Source organism: Gallus gallus, chromosome 4 (assembly GCF_016699485.2).
Source record: "Gallus gallus isolate bGalGal1 chromosome 4, bGalGal1.mat.broiler.GRCg7b, whole genome shotgun sequence".
Lineage (NCBI taxonomy): Eukaryota > Metazoa > Chordata > Aves > Galliformes > Phasianidae > Gallus > Gallus gallus.
Window position 1 is genome coordinate 42,271,012 of NC_052535.1, and position 20,296 is coordinate 42,291,307.

The following is a 20,296-nucleotide window of genomic DNA, read 5'->3' on the forward strand; positions in this document are numbered from 1 at the left end:
CTATCAAACAGTATACTCTTCTGCAGAAGCTTCTACAAGAGCTTATTTTTCACTGCTTTCTGGTGGTACAACTGATGCCAGTTTTTTGCAGAAAACATACAACATAAATGAGCTGAAACAAGCTAAACAAACCTCTCAAAATTTAGGACATGGCATTCACTTTCAGAGCGTGCATGATCATTTGTAAAAGTCTGAATGGAATCCATTATGTCATCTGTGTGCAATGAGGCTAGAGAAAACAGGAACATTACAATCACTGAAGTGTCAAAAAGCAGACCTATTTCTGAGCATTGAGTTTGAAGCAAAAAAGGGAAAGTTCTGCACAGAATCACCAGCTTTGCCTAACTGAGCCATGCTTGAGTTATGTGCCAAAGAAGTCTCAGGCATCCTAGCTTCAAGGGCATATTTATTTCATTCAAGGGTATGTCAATGGCTCAGTTTTTGCTGGATTTTATCATGTTTCAGAGCACTGTATGGTGGAAAGATGATACAGGAGAGGAACCATCTCTGTATTCAGTGAAGGCAGGATTGTACTCATTATATCACTTCAAAAAGTATTTATTTTAACTACTGACTGCTGCCAGAGAATCTACAATCTATAATTCTATTTCTTTGGAAAAAAACATCCTGTAGCACCAAGGCACAGTACCACAAAAGTTTCAAGAAACAGATATTGCATACTTACAGCTAAAGATCTTTTCTTTTCCTTGGGCTTCCTATCACCGTGTTAAGATAATGGCCTATGAAAAGTGAGATGGCCAATTCACTTCTAAAAGAAGTTTTGAAATGGCTGTGAAGATGAACCATGACATACTCTGAACAATTTCCTTTGTTACTGTCTTTTTTTTTTTTTTTGTCAGTCTATGCTGTATCTACTTCATAGTGCCATGTCCCTCCTTATTTATAAAAAAAAAAATTAAAACACAAAAAATGACACATAGAGGAGAAACGTTTGGGGATTTTTTTTGTTTGTTTTTGGTGGGTTGTTTTTTTTGTTTGATTGTTTGTTTTTAATTAATGTACTGAGATCATTCACATAGCAAGGTACCAAAACTCTACCATTTACCATTAATATATTTTGGTGTTTACTTATTGTGAAACCCTTTGTCTAATGTATAAACATGAGGGGGGGTTGGAGCCATTGTTGGTTTTTTTTTTTTTTTTTTTTTTTTTTTTTTTCAAAATGAAGGAATTGCTTAGAAAGCAAATGTAAAATGAAAAAAAAAGATTTCTAGCCTAACATTTCCCCTAGCTTCTTTCACCTGCTTTCTCTTCTTGCAAATTGTTCTCCACTTCAGTTATTATTTCTCATATTTTTTTTAGTTACTATGTGTCTCCTGAGGTTGGATGTGGATTCCTCTATTCCCATCTACTTCATAAAGCCTACAATTAAGGCTGTATCTCATTTTAAAAGCTCATCTATTCTTTGGAAGAATATTGGTACTAATCAGTAAATGCAGCAAAAAAAGAAAAAAAAAAAAAAGTTGGTTCAGTGCTTACTGAAGAGAAAAGAATGTCAGCTAGTTATGGCACCTTGGGTCAATTTTGTTTCACTCGGGATCTTTAACAAAATACCATTCCTTGATTGCTTCCACTTATTTCTGCTCTCATATGAGCTCTTTTCTGTCCTTCTTACTCTCTCCTTTCTGCTGCTACTTTTAACCACATTTCGTTTTTTTTCTCTCATTTTTGGGAGGATATCTATTGACATATTTGGTGTTCAAAATAGTCTGGATTGATAAATAGAGAATATAAATAAAGCTGTCTCTTGCTGTATGATTATTTATTATTCATGCAGCTTAATTAATATTTATCAATGTTAATAAATATATGATATAGTTAAAATTCTGGTGAATGGTGACTTTTTTTGAGTGGGATATAATTTGCATTAAAAATTGCTCTTTTTTTTAGAGTAATTAACTGGGTGTTATTCAACTGATGGAACTTGGAGACTACTTGTAAATCCATATGTTGTCTGTATCATTGATAATTAAGACACTGAGAACATAAAATTATGTTAACACACAATATAATGTAGGTAGGCCAATCTAAAAACTAAAGCAAAACAGTAAGTATAAGCTTGCTGCTTCTTTACACTAAGTAGGCACTCAGAAAATCATGGATCTATGAATAATCTGTGGATTTAATTTTTACTGGAACTGATAAACAGTCTGAAAGACTAAGCCACAGTTTTTTATCCTGGAAGAAGTATGATAAGGAGAACTAGAAATAAACTAGACATAGAACTATTAATAACTATTAATAAAAATATTAAACATTTTAAAAATGATGATAATACTCATCAAGTTCAAAATGGAAAGATAATTCATTCCTTAATCCTGTTCTTGAGTTTATCATTCAATATGTCTGTGGAGGGAAGTTACGGTGCTGATGCACATTTTTCTAAATTATGATCAGAAATATATAACACATCAATCTGTTGCAGACATAACTGTATTTTAGTTGTCTATAGGTCTAGAGCAATGGGCTTTGAAGTAGAAAACTGAATTTGTGATAGGTTTAGCTTCAGAGGTACACTGTCTGGGAAACAGCTCTGTATAAATTCAGGTTAAGTTTTACAGAGGCATTGGAAATACTTTGCTAAAATAAAGAAGATAAACAATGATTCCTGTGCATGACATAAAAATAGAAGTAGAAAGACACTAAAGGACAGTGAAAGAAAAGAGTAGAAAAAAAATCCACTGGAGCTAAAATTGAGAAAATACAGAAGAAAAAGCATAAACTACAACCTACCTTCAATAAAAGGGCACAGACAAAGAGTATCATATTTAAAAAAAAAAAATGTTTTTGATACACTATATATACTTAAAATTTTTTCTCTAAGTGAAACAGAAGTGACAAACTATAAAAATCTGCTACAAAGTTTGAGAATTATGGCACTACACATAGAAATGAAATATTTTTTTGATTTTAGAGATGTACAGGCAAGGCATCATTCTGACAAGGTCATGCTTGTGTTGAGACCTCCCAAATTCTGTCCTAATACTGGTTTCATAAGTAAAGTTCAGAAAAGAGCAATGAACTGAGAAGGCAGGTTAATGGGCATGAAGTAAGTGGCTTGTAGATACTGCATGATCTGATTCATTTAGTTCTCCCATCAGAATCTAACAGAAGAAAAGAATTGGAGGTAGCAAAGCAAAGACTAGACAAAGTTGTAGAATTATACTGAATTGAATTTGATGTTCCTAATTTATAAAGTAACAAGAGGGAAATGTGCTTTAATGCTTACAGAAATGGGAAACTGGGAATTTCAATGACTGTAATACATGCTGATGTTAGAGGAACTGAAAAATTACAGACACATAAAGGCTCAAAGAAATACCGGAGAAGAACATTCCTGAAACTGCTGCTACTTTACCAAACTGAAGCAGTGCTCATCTATAGCAACATGCAGTGCCTATCTAGGCAACATTTTGTAGGCATGAGACACTTTGAAATTGAAAATCCAAATTATTCTGATAACAAGGAAAAACAGTGTGGAAAATCTCAAGTCACTTGCAGGAAAGTCTGGTAAGAAAAGGTGAACAATCTATCTAAAAAGTTGATAAAAGGATTCTAATGTGCAACTTCCATTTCTCTTCCCAATTTCAGCAAAGGTCAGTATTTCTGCACAGAAGTACAAGAAGCATTATAAGACAGCATAGACAGGAACACTGACTGAGAGTGATTGTGGATCTCTTGGCAACAGTCCGTATAAGTGACAGACAGCACAATGAATTTCAGAGTTTAAATGGTATTAATAAATTTAGTCAGTGGATAGATTGTAATACTTAGAATTGCGGAAATTGTTATCGTCTTTGCCTGGAAAAGAAAAATGTGAAATTAAACCTTATGGGCCTGTTTTTCAACAAGAGCCCTAACAACCCTAACTCCACATCAGTTTCAGTTCTGATGTTGGGTAGATTTGTTCTGATGTCTTGACTGGTTTAGGGAGAATGAGTTAGAAAGAGTAGAATCTCATGGGTCATTTGGCAAATATGGGTCCAACGGATCACTGAGTACAAGATTTGCTACAAGAACATGGGATCTAAGCTGACTTTGTACTCAGAGACAAACCATCTGGTATCTGAGATGCATGTCTTTACTGAAAGATAACAAAAATAAAAATTGTATAAATTAGAGCCCTTTGATATCAGCAATAGCACCCATCTCTCTAGCTTTTATTAATTCCCACAGTTCTGTCCACTGTAACAGATGGGCAAAGATTTCAGGAAGCCTTTTGATTGGTCCAAGAGGATCTTGAGATCCTCCACTATTCTGTTCAGAAGGGGACCAGACACACCATTGTGTGCAGAAACTTAAATGAACTCCCAACTAATTTAGCATGGCTTGTACTGAAGAGTGAGAACAGGACCCTGCAGTTATAGAGAGAAGGACCTCACAGGAAGAAAAGGGAAAGTAGCTTCACAAAGTAGAAATAAGGGGCAAATAGAGATAGTTTATGTAGAAAGTGTTAGAAAACAAGGGATTCCAAGCACTTTCACAGACACTAGGTCTGGAATAACAAGGAGGATGAAGGCCATAAAGATAAGGACTGGAGAGCAGCTCGAAAACATTTGGCAGGGTGGTGATTAGATGTCTACAGAGCAAGCTGAAACCGGTTCGGGGGATGCTCCCCCTTTGGGGTCAGAAGTTTGCAGCAAGGAGGACTATGAGCCTACATCATCACAACCTACTACGCACACGCAAGGGGGGGAGGGACTACATGCTAATGGGCTCTCAGGAATGTAATGAATATGTATCTGAATTCCTGTCAATTATTGATTGTGTATTAGTTCGACCTATATCTATAGCACAATTTCTCCTGATGGTGTGCAAGTTAGGTGGAACGATCCCCCTTGCACCAGGGTGTACGCGTGTCACCAATAAACACATACCTGCTCTATATCCTTACTGGCTATAGGGTCTGATTTCCACGTCAGTACTTCTTATATTCACAAGGAAGAGATGAATGTCTGAGCTAATTTCATGCAGTTTCTTAGAGATTTAAGTTTTGACAGTGTGCATTATGCACAGCTGTGGTGTCTCATCAAAGCTAGTCCCTACTCTCTGTGCTGTATAAACCAATCTCTACTATTCCTCCCTCAACTCCCCAATTGTCTTCCTCCTTTCTGCCTGCTACAGAGCAGTGTGATGTGCTAATAAACTAATTAACACATCTTTGTAATTAACCTGGCCTTCTCTCTAACCTGGCTATCCACACCAGGAGGAGGGATGTTAGGCAGATCAGTTTGCAGCGATCTGAGTCCGTTTACAAGCATATAGGCAGTTTAAAACAAATAGTATGTTAAAAAGGCCTCAATAGAGGAACAAGTTTTGCTACCAGCTACTGAGGTGGTAAAAAACGACATTTTTACTAGAATATTATCTGTGCTGTACTTTCTAATGTCCAACCTGGGAAAAGAGGAGAAAGGTTTGCTAGAAAACAGATAGAAAACATGCTATTGGCCAGAAAAAGAAAAAAAGAAAAAGAAAAAAAAGAGGCAAAGATTATTCTGAACCAGTCACCTTCTGGAAGGGCACAGCATCAGCTGGACTATTTCCTGACAGCAACCTCTGGATGAAGAATTAGTCATTCTCCCTTGCTTGGAGCATGTTGCTTTGCATAGGTGGGTCTCCTAGGGAAACTCCTCCTAGAGTGATTATCAGGAAGGGTATTTCAGGGACACACTAGTGCTTTATTCTATTTGATTTCTGTAAGCATTTTTAAGGAGAGATTTTATTTTTAACTTGTATAGTTGTGAGTGTAACAAAACACTTAAATATCTGAAGCTAACTCAGAAAAGGAACTTAAGTGTCACTGTGTGAAATACCCCTTGGTAGTGCCTTGCTTTTAAGTGATTGATCTCCTGAGTGGAATCCAAAATCTGGTAGGAACTGTGTGGTGTAGGGATGTATTTTAAATCCATTTCCTCTCCAGAATATAAATGACCTACCAGAGTGTTTTGGTTTAACATGGCAGGTAGCTGAGCACCACGCAGCTGTTCACTTGCTCCTTGCCTTCCCAGTGGAGAGCAAATAAGAAAAATAAAACAAAATAGAACTAGAAACATTGGTGTGTTATTAACATTGTTTTTCTCCTAAAACCAAAACATACCATCATACCAGACACTCTGAAGGAAAAGCAATTCTGTCCCAACTGAAACTAGGACACCTAGGCACTGGCCTGAACCAGTGAGCAAGCACCTGGTGACGAAGCATAGTCAGCCCTGGGAGCACAGGTGGAAGCAATTCACCTGCGTGACTGGAAGGTGTGGAGCCAGGCTACACCCCCTCCCTAATCTCATTTAAGGGCTGGCTGCTGGAAAGGAAAGATCTATGTTTGGAAATTATCTTCTTTGAAATGTTTGGTAAGCCCTGCTATTTAAAAAGGGGTAAATAATTCCTCATTTATTATTAGATTGTGATCTCTATTTTTTTATTATTTATTTATTTATTTATTTTTGTGGGTGATCATAAAATGGTTTGAAGTAGCTATGCCCGTTATCACCTTTCTCAACACCTGAATCTCCTCTGGCACAACTTGAGGCTATTCATTCTAGTCTTATTGCTAGTTACATGGGAGAAGAGGCTGATTCTCCATCTCCACGCTACCACCTTAGAGGTAGTTGCAGAGAGCTACAAGATCTCCTGTGATCCTCCTTGCCTCTATAGTAAACAGTTGCAGTTCCTGCAGCCACTCCTGGTAAGATTTGTGTTCTAGACTTTTCACCAACTTTGTTGTTCTTCTCCACTGAGGCACTCCAGGACCTCAATGTTGTTCTTGTAGTGAGGGGCCCAAAACTTTATTGTTTGTTGTATGATGTTGGGTTGAGGTGGGGCATCAAATAGACTGTTTAGCTCTGATAGTACTGAGGTGCACTGAAGACTTTCAGCATAAGAAAAACTATTAGGATAAAGATATGGAGACACCAATGGTAATTTGAAGTGTTTTAAAATATTCTGGTGTGGCTGAGCAGGGATTTGCAGAGCTATAAATTCTGGCTTAAGTGGCTATCTTCTAAGTCATGTTCCAGATGTTGAAATCTTATTTTAGATCAAGCTACCTAAAACATAGGTAGGAGTGGCATAAACCCAGAAGAGTGACAGCTCTGTATTCTTCAGGTGTGATGAAGAACAGCAGAACCAGACTCTTTGTTTCTTATCTTTCTAACAAATAAACAGTAAGTGTTTAATAAATGCCTTACAGCACTTTTCTTAAGGAATTATGAGAGTTGGCTGTAAGAAGCTTCCAGAAAGCCTAAATGTTTACTTCTAGAATTTTACCAGTAATTTAATGCAGTAATTAACTCATCCTCAAATAAAGTGATTTTTCAAATCTTTTTAAAAGACAGATTTTATTATTATTATTGTAACTAAAATTCAGGAGCACGCTCTTGAGTATAGTGCAGCTGTTTGGTGATGCATGACATGAAGGATGCAGTTCATATGCTGCTCAGTGACTCACAGGGGAGAATGCCCTCAGTGTGAGAAGGTACTGTCAGCTTATCCAGATTTTGAGTTTGAGTGTGTTTGCTGTAGCTGCTCTTCTAGTAACTTCATGTGTGAACATGTATACGCATAAGTGTGTGTGTATATACAATGTATGTATATGTACTATGTACGTATGTGACTGAGATACCTGTAATAGATTTTGATACTTAGCTGAAAGAAAGCAGATCTCAAACTTTTTCTTCACTTTCCTGCAGTCCTCTGCCTTGGCAGGAGTTTAACACTGGCCCTGCAGATGTAAAGCATTGATTTATTCCTGTGTCTTAGCAGTTAGTTCAAATGGGAAAGCAGCCAATCAAAATGTAGTTCACATTATTCCAACTATTTACTAGTTTTGTTCCAAAGCAAATATGAAGTACTTCTTTGAGTCATGCCTTCAGGAAGTGATCTTGGTGTGCCTGGGCGCTCAGTATGTGGCAGGACCTGCCTGCAATTTTTTGTGACTACAGGGAGAAAGCTTGGAGGAGCAGGTGGGCACCATTCCTGTGTGGCATCTGAAAACATATCTGTGTTATTCTCCCTACCAGCTCTGGACATCATGGTGGTGTCTTTGGAGATGTTGGAAGTATTCAGCAGCTTTTGAAATAAGCTCCTTTGTTTGTTGGGAAGGATCTGTACCTTTGAATTCTAGCTAAGAGGTGGCTGCAGACAGGAAGGAAGTGGTCTCTCAGTGCTCTTCAAGGGATATTACTTGCATTATAGCTCTTCTTGTGTGTTCTCCTAACCTGTTTAAAGCAGTATGATAGCTTATCATTCATACCAGCACAAACATATGTTCACTGAAACCAGCAGAGGCCCTGCACCTGTGCTACCTCCCATTCCTTTCAACTCAGCATCACAAAGGAACTGCACAGCACTCATGAATGGGGTTCTGTAGAAGTTGTACTCCTATTCTTTATTAAGTTTTCACTGCTCCAAAACAACAGGGAGAGACAAGGCAGCCAGGCAATTGTATATTTTTAAGTTTAAAAAAAAAAAAGAGAGAAAGAAACAAAAAACCCTGAGCAACAAAGAATGAAATAAACTCCACTTTATATCCTGAGCAACAGCCAACTAAATCACCCTTGATTACTCCTGACATCAGCCTCTGGGATTCCCTCTTTCCTTCTGAACTGTGTACTGTGAGAGAATTTCCAAAAAAAAAAAAAAGAAAGAAAATTGCCAACTGCTATTCAAATGATAAGTGGTGCGTGCTAATTGCATTTTATATGGTGATTAATTAAAAATAACCATGCAAATGTCTAATTTAAGAGTCACTCAATTCAGTAAGTCTTCCAACTCTGCCTAGCTGCCCTAGGCATTTGGTGGTTAGGCAATTTATTCAAGCTTTCAAAATGTTCTCAAAAATGTCTAAGATAATGAAGGTTCTTGAAAAAGTTCCAGCTAGCTCAGAATGTATAAACAGAGGTTTCAGAACTGTAAAATAGCACTGCATATATTTGCATTTTTGCACTAAGGTACTCTTTGTATACATAAGAATAGAACAGGAAGTAAGTAATAGAGATTCTAAATATTCTAAATATTTAGCTGTTTCACTGGTCTGTGTACAGCAGACCAGTTTGGAAATAATTTGATTAGGTCAAGAAAGTTAAATGTAATCTTACGTCAAAATTCTATCTTGAAATACAAAGCTTTTCGTACACACTGTACAGGATCTTTGCCTCACTGAAAAATAAATATTGTGTCAGTAAAACAGTGCCGTAACTGTGGAGATTCAAACAGAGTGAGTTTTAATCAGTGGAATGTGTAATTTAAGGAAGAGATTACAATTGTCTATTGAATGAGGGATTAAAATATACCATGTGAAGAACAACTGCAGAAAGTAATAGATTATAATTTTCCATTTTTACTAATGAAAAAGAATTTCAATACTTCACTCTTTTAGAATTGCCATATGACATTTTTGTAGTATTTCATTTTTGTCAATAAATGACTGAGAAAAGAATGAATGTGTCCGAGAAAACTGTGCTTGATTTCATCCTTCTGATTATGTAAGAAAGTGCACTCTAATGACTACTACATGATTTTGCTTAGAAAAAAAATTCAAATTCTCTATGTCATAACGGAAAACACATGCTGTTCCTAAACATCGTGACTTCACAGCTTACTACTTTTCAAGCCTCTCTACCTGGTATCTAATTGTTTTCAGTTGAGGTGAATGAGTCTTGGATCATGACAGATGGTCGCTCCTGTAAAAGAATAATCAGTAGAGCCATCTTAGAAAGTAGAATGATGTTGTGAGGGCATTGTTTGTGATTTTTTTTGAGCCACTTGAGAATTGTTTTATCACTGAAACCATTCCATTTTATCCTAAATATACAGCAAGTTTTTTTGCAGATATGTTCCTGTATCAAAACACAGGAAAAATTATATCAATAAATGCAGACAGCATATTTTTTCCCTTACATTAGTGATGCTTTTGCTGTTCTCTGAATAGTCTACACATTTTGTCAAAAATTAACTTAGTAATAATGGATTCTTGTTTTCTGGTACTACTTTCATATATGCGAGGTTATAAATAGAACAAAAACTTCTGTCAGCAGACACCCTACCTGCAAACACTTCACAAGCATAGAAGTAAAATTAAGGTACTAATTATAAAATATTAATCCAGCTTTTATAAATAGATATTCTTGCCATTTACACTGGAATCCACATCAGCTGAGGTTATATTATGCTTTCCACTACACTCTAAAATATGTTTAGCACAGAAAAATTGTTTTACTTTTAAGTGAAATTAGCTATTTAAACAGCTCAAGGAGCAGTTGTATGGAATTGGGTGTAGTAGAAGTGGAAAAGATCTGCTGCGGTGGTCATCCTTTGCTCATAGAATAAAGGAACTTTTTTTACAAAAAAGTTACAAGTTTTATATCTTACCAGTTCTGAAGTATTTCAAGTGATGGGATTGGAAATGTTTTCCGTTGACAACACTAGTTGTAGATATGTCAACACTGGAACCTCTAGTCTACTAAAGGTAGTAAAAGACTACCCTTTTTGTGTATCCGGAAATCATGTCTCATGGCTATTCTGATATTTTTCACAAATTACAAGAGCTTTGTCTGCTCACTGATGACCTTCTAGTGGGATTGCCTGCTGTATTGTAAGACAATTGTCATAGCCTATATAAGGTGATATTTTGAAACTGGTACTGATTACAGAAGACCATATAATAAGTTGTGTCATACTACACAATTTACTCAGAAAGACATTTGGGTAGACAGTTGCCCCATTTCCCAGTGCTTTACTGAGAGTTTGCTTTTGTCCCTCAAGGTTTCCTGCAGGATGCTGCATACTGAATGACTGGTTTGGAGGCTGTCAGTTGACTGTACAAACCCTGAGAAAGCTTTCATTGTTGCTGTTGTTTCATTTTTCCCTGTAATGAACCTGTTGACTAGCTTTTTCTTAGCTTCTAAGTTTAGCTGGAGGCTTTTTGACATCTTCATTGAGCCAGGTCCTGAGTTTCCATATGCAGTATGTTTGATCCATATTTGCTTTAACACTGGCTGCCAAGGTGCCAAGATGTTTATAACTTTTAGCAGATTTGTAAATAGAGCTGTTTTCTGAAGTAACTATTTCTCCCTATAAGAAAGAGTTACATAAAATATCCTGGGCCATCCATAGTCTAACAGTTAAAAGTTATTCTCTGTTTCTCCAGGATGCTTGAATTAGTTTTATAATTTAATTTCTATTTTTAGACATCACTGGAAAAATGAGAGAAAAGTATGATGTGTACTCTAATTTAGCAAAATTCTCCTTTTGTGCTTTTATCCTTTGATTATCTTTCCCCATCCTGAAAATTTTCCAGACTGGTTTTATTGCAATATTAATCAGAACTGTCAAAATGTCCATGAGTTTAATTTTTTCTTCAGAAAAGACGTATGTCCTTCTATGCATTTTTTTTTTACTACTTCCCTTTACTTTTTCTATGGTGTTTTGTTCTTTTGTGTGTGCTTTTTTTCTCAATTGTAACAATTTTGCAAGTGTGTTTTATATTTTTCTGATACTTGACAAGTTGGCTCTCAGTACAGAAACGATCCTGTGATCCCCTGGGACACTTGAAAACGCATTGTTTACAATGCTGAGTAAGGGATAAAGTTGCTGTTTTCAGCAGAGTGTAATATATTCAGTAGTAATAAGGCCTTTTCCACATTGGTTTTTGTAGCACGAGATCTTGCTAGGGCCAGGAAGCAATCACTTATTCAAAAACATCAATGCTTTGTCTTCTGGTCATGCAGCATTTATTAGGAGAATGATAAAGGAAGCGATACCTGGGAGGCCATGATACTGCTCTGTGCTGCCTGTATGGACAATGCGGTTCATGCCTTCCTCATCCATCCTGCTGCAGTCCACTAATGTTTGCTTCCACCTTTTGCGTAGTGCACTGCAGCTACATGTCCACCCCCAGGAATGGACAGGACACCTGTGGCCATGGTTGCATTGGGCAGCTGTTGACTCCCCTTTTTCTCCTGAATATCAGGAACAGTTACATTTAGCATGTAGTGCAACGTGATTCAAGCAAATTGCTAATTGTAATGAACCTAAATAAGACTGTTTATCAAAATGCTGTTCATCTTTCTTGAATGTGACTTTTTTCACTGGAGGGCAGGAGGGGCAAATAGTAATACTGGAATGAAATGGAAGATTGGTTAATATACTGGCTTGCTGAGCTTTTTCTCTCTTTTTTTCAGATTATATAATTGTTGTGAATCTACTTACATATATTAAATAGCCACGAAGTATCATAGATGTTTGTTTCAGAACAATAATATTGACTGTATATACATCTTAGTCATTCTTTTGCTCTGAATCTTCTGCTTTTATCCTCTGAATTATTACTAGGGAAATTTAATAGAAAAACTTCTATATAAAAAATCTGCCAGAAAAAATACCTAAATGCTTTCTAAATTCTTTTACCTTTTTTACAGTCCCAGTTACCATAACAACTTGAATTGTCACTATAGTAATAATCTCTTATTATGAAACAGTATTTTTTTTTTTTTTTACACAGATGCTATTCATAAGCATCTTGACCTTCAGAGTTGAAGTTCTTCAAAAACATATTCTGGAAAGTATGTCATCATTTCGTAGTAAAACCTATGCAAAGGATAATTAAAACAGTATTTTCAATTTTCTTTTAGTATTAAAAAAAAAATCAAAAAGTCTTAAATAACCAACATAGGAAGAGTAGCTTTATTATATCTACTACACTTTCTCCAACTCCCTAATTTATTGGCTAATGAAAAGTAGAATAGGTGAAGGTGTTTTTTGCTTGTTTCTTCTTTTTTTGTTTATCTTCTTGTATTTACAAGGGCTGTAGTTACTTGAAAGCAGATCATTTCTATTTAAATGTGTAAGAACCTGAGACTTCAATGTAGAATTTTTGGAAACACTTTCATTTTCAAACAAAAATGATAAAATATATACATAAATATAACCAGTAATATTTATGTGCATAAAGATATAAATATTTTATTTAAATTGTGGTTTATAAAATATGTGGATATGCAATGTAAAATTTTTATTTCATGTAAAATATACTTGCCATTTCTTATGCAGTGTGGCATAAGTTGTGAGATAAATGTCTCCATTTTCTCTGAAAAGAATTTTTTTGACATCAAAAAATGTATGGGAAGGACATTGTATTTTTCTATGTATCAGCTATTTCTGTCTTTGCTGTTTCTTTTTTTCTTTCCCTTTGTGAAACTTTTTGTCTTATTTTTGTTGTATAAGGAGATGATTCACAGCTATTTTTCTGGGTCTGTAAGGATTGAAGACCGCTGACCCCTGGTAATGCATTCTAGAGAGGGACTTGCAACAGAATCAAAGTAGTTAAAAGTTGCATGATCTAGAGGAAGTTTTCTTATTCTTTAAAACAAACAAATAAATACAATAAAATAGGAAAGACTTAAAACACCAGGAGTTTTCACGAAGATGCTCCAAAACAAAGGGGGTGGTTTTGTTTGGATGTTGTTTTTTTCAATATATGTATGTGTAGACATTGGTTTCTATCAGCATGCTAACGTTTGTTAAAAAGGAAGTTGGATTAAGCAGTTGATAATGCAGATCATGTATTTTAATTTCACTGAGTCTGATTGTTTTCCTTATATCTGTTGATAGAATCCTCTTTCCCCGCAGTGGTGCGTTCTGCCTGAGGGTCACATGTTTTTGAGGTGCTGTCCTGGGAGATATGGCATGGAGAACTGTATCCTTCCCCTCATTTCTGAGTGTGATTTAGGACGTGGGCTCTTTGCTGGAGGGTTTAGCAATGACATCACCACTGTTCTGAAAATAACAAATCATTACTGATACATTTTGCTGAGAGTCCCATCCTATAAAACATACAAGGCAAACTTTGAAAACATTGTAGAGCATTCTTTCAGGGATTTTTTGGAAGAATCCATGCTTTGTGACTCTGGAACATGCTGAATATAAGTGCTGAGTAGCAGATCAATTTTTTCACAGACAGAGTTAAGTAAAAAAATTTAAGATTGAAAGCTCTGCAGAAGACAAATGAAATAAGCTGCACCATAAGACGGTATTTGGGTGGATTTTCATACTCACAAGTTTGGACTTTGACTGTTGGAAAACTTCAGCCAAGTCCTTATACGGATGTTTTCCTTTTTGTTGAATTCCAGTGCCAGATAAAGATTCTTCAGGTATCTGTTGGGATCAGTCTAATTCCTGCTGAATACATGTCATGTTCTTGAAATCAACCAGCAGCAAATGTTTCTCAAACTAGAGCATAATGTCAGTGAATTTTTTCTATCCCTCTCCAGTGCTTTATTTTTTATATGTATTAGGAGACAAATTCCTTCTCCATGGAAATTGATGCATCTTTATGTGTTTATATACAGATAAACATGAGTATGCTATTTTTCTGTTTTTATAGAGGTTTATCTATCACAAAATATTCAAGTATGTTGACTGTTGCAGTTTCAGTACCTGGTCCCTGTCTGGTACTAGGACCCCATCCAGGCCCAGTAATTTCATTCAACTGATAATTTTTTGAAGCATTACTAATGTATTTTAAATCTTTGTTCTAATATTCTAAGGACTCTTAGCATTAGTGACATCATTTATACAGTTGTAGTAACTGTTGGCAGAGCTTCTCTGTGACACTGCGTAAGAATGTTAGAATATCTTCATCCCAATTTGAGAAGTATTTAACAAGTGCAGTATCTCAATACTGAGCTTTTCTGGTACTAAGTACCTTTTCAGATCACTCTACTTCAGAGTAACCAAATCTGTATCCTTCATAATGAGTTGCTAAGCAAGTTCATTTAGCTGTTGTTTATATACAGTATTTTTTTTAATTGGGTTTTGTATAAAGACTACAATCACTAATCAGGCACTCTTCATTTGAGCAATTTTACACTTATCTAATTCTGAATCTACTGACCTATGCATATGAAACAGTACTAGGAATGCTGGAGGTCATCTCTGAATGTCTTTTAATGCCCTAAGCAGAACACCTGCAACTGTTCTAATTTTCTAGCAGAAAAGCCCTCAAGGCCTGTATTCCATGAAAAATTGCCAAATGATAGTCATTATTTTCTGTTCACAAGTTTGGCAACTTGTGGATGGTTTGTTAAAAAATATTCACACTTTCAGCAGTTGTACTGACAAAACACTAGAACTATCTTTAGTGACATTTCTCATTGTCTTTGAGTTCCATCTTGCTGTATCTCTTTTCTCATTACTATTTATTCCAACAATATATAGATGTTTAGGAAAAAGGGTGCTAGCTTTCAAATAAATACATGACCACTTTTATTCTTGAAATTTATAAAGGTTTATGTTTTATAGACACTAACAGGATTTGTGAATAATGGATAATTAATTGTGTGCACTATGAATTGTTATATATAAATATATATATAGTCAGTATCTATATATTCTATTTCTGCCTGTTATCACAAACTGCAGATGCTGTACTACAGCCTCAAATTTATGGTCACATCATAGACTATGAATTGGTTATCTTCACAAGTTATTGTCCTAATAAATTGAAATAATTTGTCTTCTACCTGTTGAGAGGAAAATTTTAACAGTAGGTATTTGCATGGGAACTGTTGAGTCATGGCCTGAACCACTGTTCGATCACCTGAGACAAACACTGAGTCAGCTGTGGGAGGACAGGTGAAGGCAATTCACCTGTGTGAGTGGAAGGGGTGGAGCCTAGCTGCACCTCTCCTAGACCCCATTTAAAGGCTGACTGCCACTGAGGAAGGATCTCTTTCTGGAGATTGCTCTCTTTGGAGTTTTTCTGTGAGCCTAGGACACGGGTAAGCATTTCATTTTTGTTTATCTCTTTCCACCACAATAATCTTTCTAATTAAAACCTGTAAAATACCACCCTAACCATGCCACTCTAACTGTATATCTGTTAACTGTACGGTATTCCAATAGCTTTACTTATAAGTTGTTATTGTAAAACAAATGCATTCTTTGGTTTACTGTTTGGCCAAGTTTGTATACTGTGCTCAACAAGGGTTTAAATACTATATATCAATGAAATATTTGTATGTCTTGAAAGTGGCAGGATCACATTCGGTGATGGTTACTCATCTCTGGATATATATATATATATATATATATATAAAATTTAAAATATTTTATATATTTTATTTGTATTATGTGCTGTCAAAATACATTTGAGGAATGTATTTTGTTGTCTTATTATACATATTCAGAGGAATTTAGTGAAAACTCTACTTATTGCTGAGACTGTAGGATGATTAACTGTTAATAGTATTCCTTAAGTGCGATGAGAGAGGCACACAACTGTTGGGCTTTATAATTGATTTTGATTTTTTTCAACAAATAAAACCAATTGGTTACAACTATAATGAGTTCTGAATTATCAAGTTACAAAAATGATTGTCTACATTTTAAAGGTATTGGAACTAGAGACCCATGGCACTAAATTTAGTCCCGCAATATTTCAGCTAGACTTCTGAATTTCCCCATTACTTTTTGAGTATTGGTGTTGAAACCATTATGAGGAATACAGTAGATGATTCTAAACTCTATACGAAGACCTACTGTGCATCTGTGTGGTCTGCAGAAGAGGACAAAATGTCCCATCAGGTTAGAAGGTGTTATGGTTGTCTTAGAAGGTCTGTGGTTTTGGTGGCAAAATTCTGTAAGAACTGAATCCAGTAAGCACTAATGTCTCCTCCAGGTCTTAGCACTTTCTGTGGGTTGACACTGAAGTTGGGTGTTAACAGCATAGAAGACATTGTTTTGTGTGTTGTAGTAGTGCAATTCTGTTCAGCTGAAACCTAGTTAAGCTCAGTACATGCCAGTTTTTGTTCAAAACTTAGCAGTCTTCAGGACTGTGTTCCCCAGAATTTTTTTTAATGTTAACAAGTAAGACTAATTCAGAACATTGTGCCTTCCCTGTGGATGTTTTGCTGCCATGAGATAGAACTGTAGTTTTTACACCAGTTAGCAATAATCCACAGGGAGCTGTAAGAACAGCATAAAGTTTTTGACCCAGGAAGTCAGATGGTAAAATACCCACCAATGCCTTCCACAGTGGGAAAGGCTTCATGTAAATTAAAGCAACAATTTTTACCAATTTTTGTACAGTGGATTTTTTTAACATGTTTTGAAGTAACTGGAAATATTCACCTGTCTGAACACATTTGCTTTAGTTCTCTATAAAGCCTGTTTGTCACACTAAATTAATAGTCTAAGCACTTGCACATTATAACATTCCCATCACCAAGGACAAATTAGAGGGAGTAGATAGATCGTGGTTAACATTATGATATTTTAGAAATATAAACATAGGACTGTAGTAAATAATAAAATGCATCATCCATCAGTTCTGAGTCTTATGGCAGTGTAAATGGAACAGTTGTTTCTGTAACTGTCACACTTGTTCTGCAAATATGAAAATAAATAAGCAAAGCCAGGAAGACTTGTTTGTTAAGCAGAGATCCAACTTGGAGTCATTTCATGCCTGTTTTAACAAATATTTTGAAGGAGAAATCAATGTGTTACTGCTTAAATAGCTATAGTTAAACTGGAAAATTATTCATAAATGTTTTGGATAACTTTTTAGTGCAAATCACCAAGAAAATAAGCTAAAAGTTACCGGTCTGTCTTTGGATTGTATACCTCCATTTACTTTTCTCCTGTTGGATTTAAGCAACATTAGTGGTACTACGTGATTCATTAGCCAAGATACTGTGAGATTAAAATATTATGAATATCATACTTTGATAATAGATTAAAATAATTATTTTATTAACTTACTAAAAAAAAATGCTGTTTTTAATAAAAGGTGTTTATCCTGGTTTGGACACCTTAAAACTTACTAATACTAGAAATAAACCTTTCAAGAACCACCTCCCTAAGAAATCCTTTTTTCTGTATCTCAATGTTCATAGGTGGCTAATTAAAAACAATCAGGATCCAAAAGAAAGAAGGGGTGGGAGCAGTGGGTAGTACCTGCCAAATCCTTAATGACGATATAGAAGCCTTTCTGTCAAACAAGCAATGTTTTAAGGGTCAGATCTCGAACAGCATGAATTTTCTGTACTTTCTGTAGATAGGAGACGTTCAGAAATAGCATAAAGCCTAAAAATACTTGTTAACAATCAGTGATTAATTACTTGGTAGCATTTAATGAGTGTCTTAGAGGTGAGACTACTGTGGGAACAGGATAGGATGACTTCTACATTTCTTGTATTGGCACCTAGGAAAGATTTCATAATAATAAGCTATTCTTGAATAACTTTGAATAAATTTCAATAATGTTATATTAAATAAAAGAAACATAATACTAAAAATTAATACAAACATAACTCTACATTTCTTATGACTCCTGCATCCCTGACTCCTAATGATCTAATCTAATGGGTAACAACAGCTCAGTTTCATGATCTTCAGGAGCAGCACCTGAGTCTTGCTCACAAATAAGGAAGCTTGAAGTTCAAATCATTTCGAAGTTTCCCCACAACTGTGACTGTGTGTTTGTTACAGCTCATGTTTTCTGTTTATATTACAGCAGAGCCAACAGCCTATTCAAGTACCTTCGGAATCTCAAATGTGTTATTTTCAAAAGATGAATTGTTCTACTAAGCAGAAGCATCCACAATTAAGCTTTTAACCTGATTTAGTAGCCTACACTAAAAAAAAAAAAAAAAAGCTAAATTTGGCATTCTAGTTGAGTTCTGCTGCAATATGAGCCAAAAGCTTTTCAGTTATGGGGCCTACAACAAAGTATAGTGACAGCAAAACTGAAAGTAACTTGACCTAGTTAGAATTAAAGGGACATTTACAACAGGTAAAATAGCAGGACAACAATGATTTAATTCTTAGACTTTGAAGAATTAGAAACAGTATCACAAAATGAAGGCTACAGTTAATGGCATCGTTGATGATGGGTACTTGTGAGGTAATGAGGCCTGTAGCAGTTTGCATGGCAATAATCTAGAGCTAAGCCATTATACTCAGAACAGTATGCAACTGCAACCAACAGATAGCCATAAATTCAAAGATTACTGCACAGGATATCCAGAGCTGTCTAAGAGCTGTTTCATTTTTTAATCATAATCAATAGACTGCTTAAATACACCAGGAAGCATCTAGGGCAGTCATAAATATGCTTTAGTTATTTTTTTTTACTGATTAGTGAGGGAGATTTTTTTATTTCACCGTTAATGCTTTACTTGTTCCCCACTAACACTACAAATGTCCCACTTGAACCTGATTATGTTTGAAACAAGTAAGTGTAAAGGAATACAAATGTGGTATATTACGGTGTGCAGATCTTTAGCACATTCCATCAAAGGAGTGTTGTTGTTACAACATCAGTTATAAACACTTCTAGAAAATTTGTGTTTATCTTTTAAAAATAAAACTTGTTCATTTCTGAGACTATTTAAGTGACTAAAATGTAATTGATCCTAGTTTTGTGAAAAGTAACTATTTTGTATTTGAAGTAGCATGAATGGGGTGGGGTAGGGTAGGGGAAATGTTATACGCAAAACCAGGAGGCACCAAGTGCACATGAATCATGAGAGAAAAAGCACTGTAAGGAAATTTTAGTGACTAGAAATTACAGGTGGATATACGTGGAGTGAATATTCTTGTCCAGTTTCAAAAATTCCTAGGAAAAGTAGATTTTAAGTAATTGTTCTTTAACAATGTATTTTGAGTATACTACCAACAATTAGAAAATGACGTTATACACTAATATATCAGAAACATATTTTTAAAAACTTCCTTTTTAAAATGGTTTTCTTACATTTGAAATTTATCCTTTTACTTATAGAACATAGACCATCCTTCTCCCTTCCACTCAGTGCTGTCCAGCTACAGTCTTTTCGCTACAGACATGGACATACTGGAGCTAGGGCAACAAAGGGTCACAAAGATGATTAGGAGTTGGAGCATCCTTCATAAGAGGAGAGACTTCAGGAAGTCTCATCTCTGGTTGCTGCTATTTGGGAAAGGTATGCTCCCTCTGTTTCTCGCTGTTGGATTGTAATACCTCCTGAATTCATAGAGTAACTTCTTGACCTAACAGCTAGAATTATTCATTTGCATTATTTTATACAGCAGGAGGCTATATTGTGCTAGCACTTTTTACATGACTTGATTTTGAGTTGACAATAGGATATAATGTTAAAATTTTCAGTGTAAAATAATTTCTGTGGTAAATTATGTTGTTTACCCAAGAAAAATTGCAGTTCCTGATTTGTGGACAAGATTTTTCATCTGAAATGTACTATCCTGAGGAGGAATAGTATACATGTGGATGCTTTTG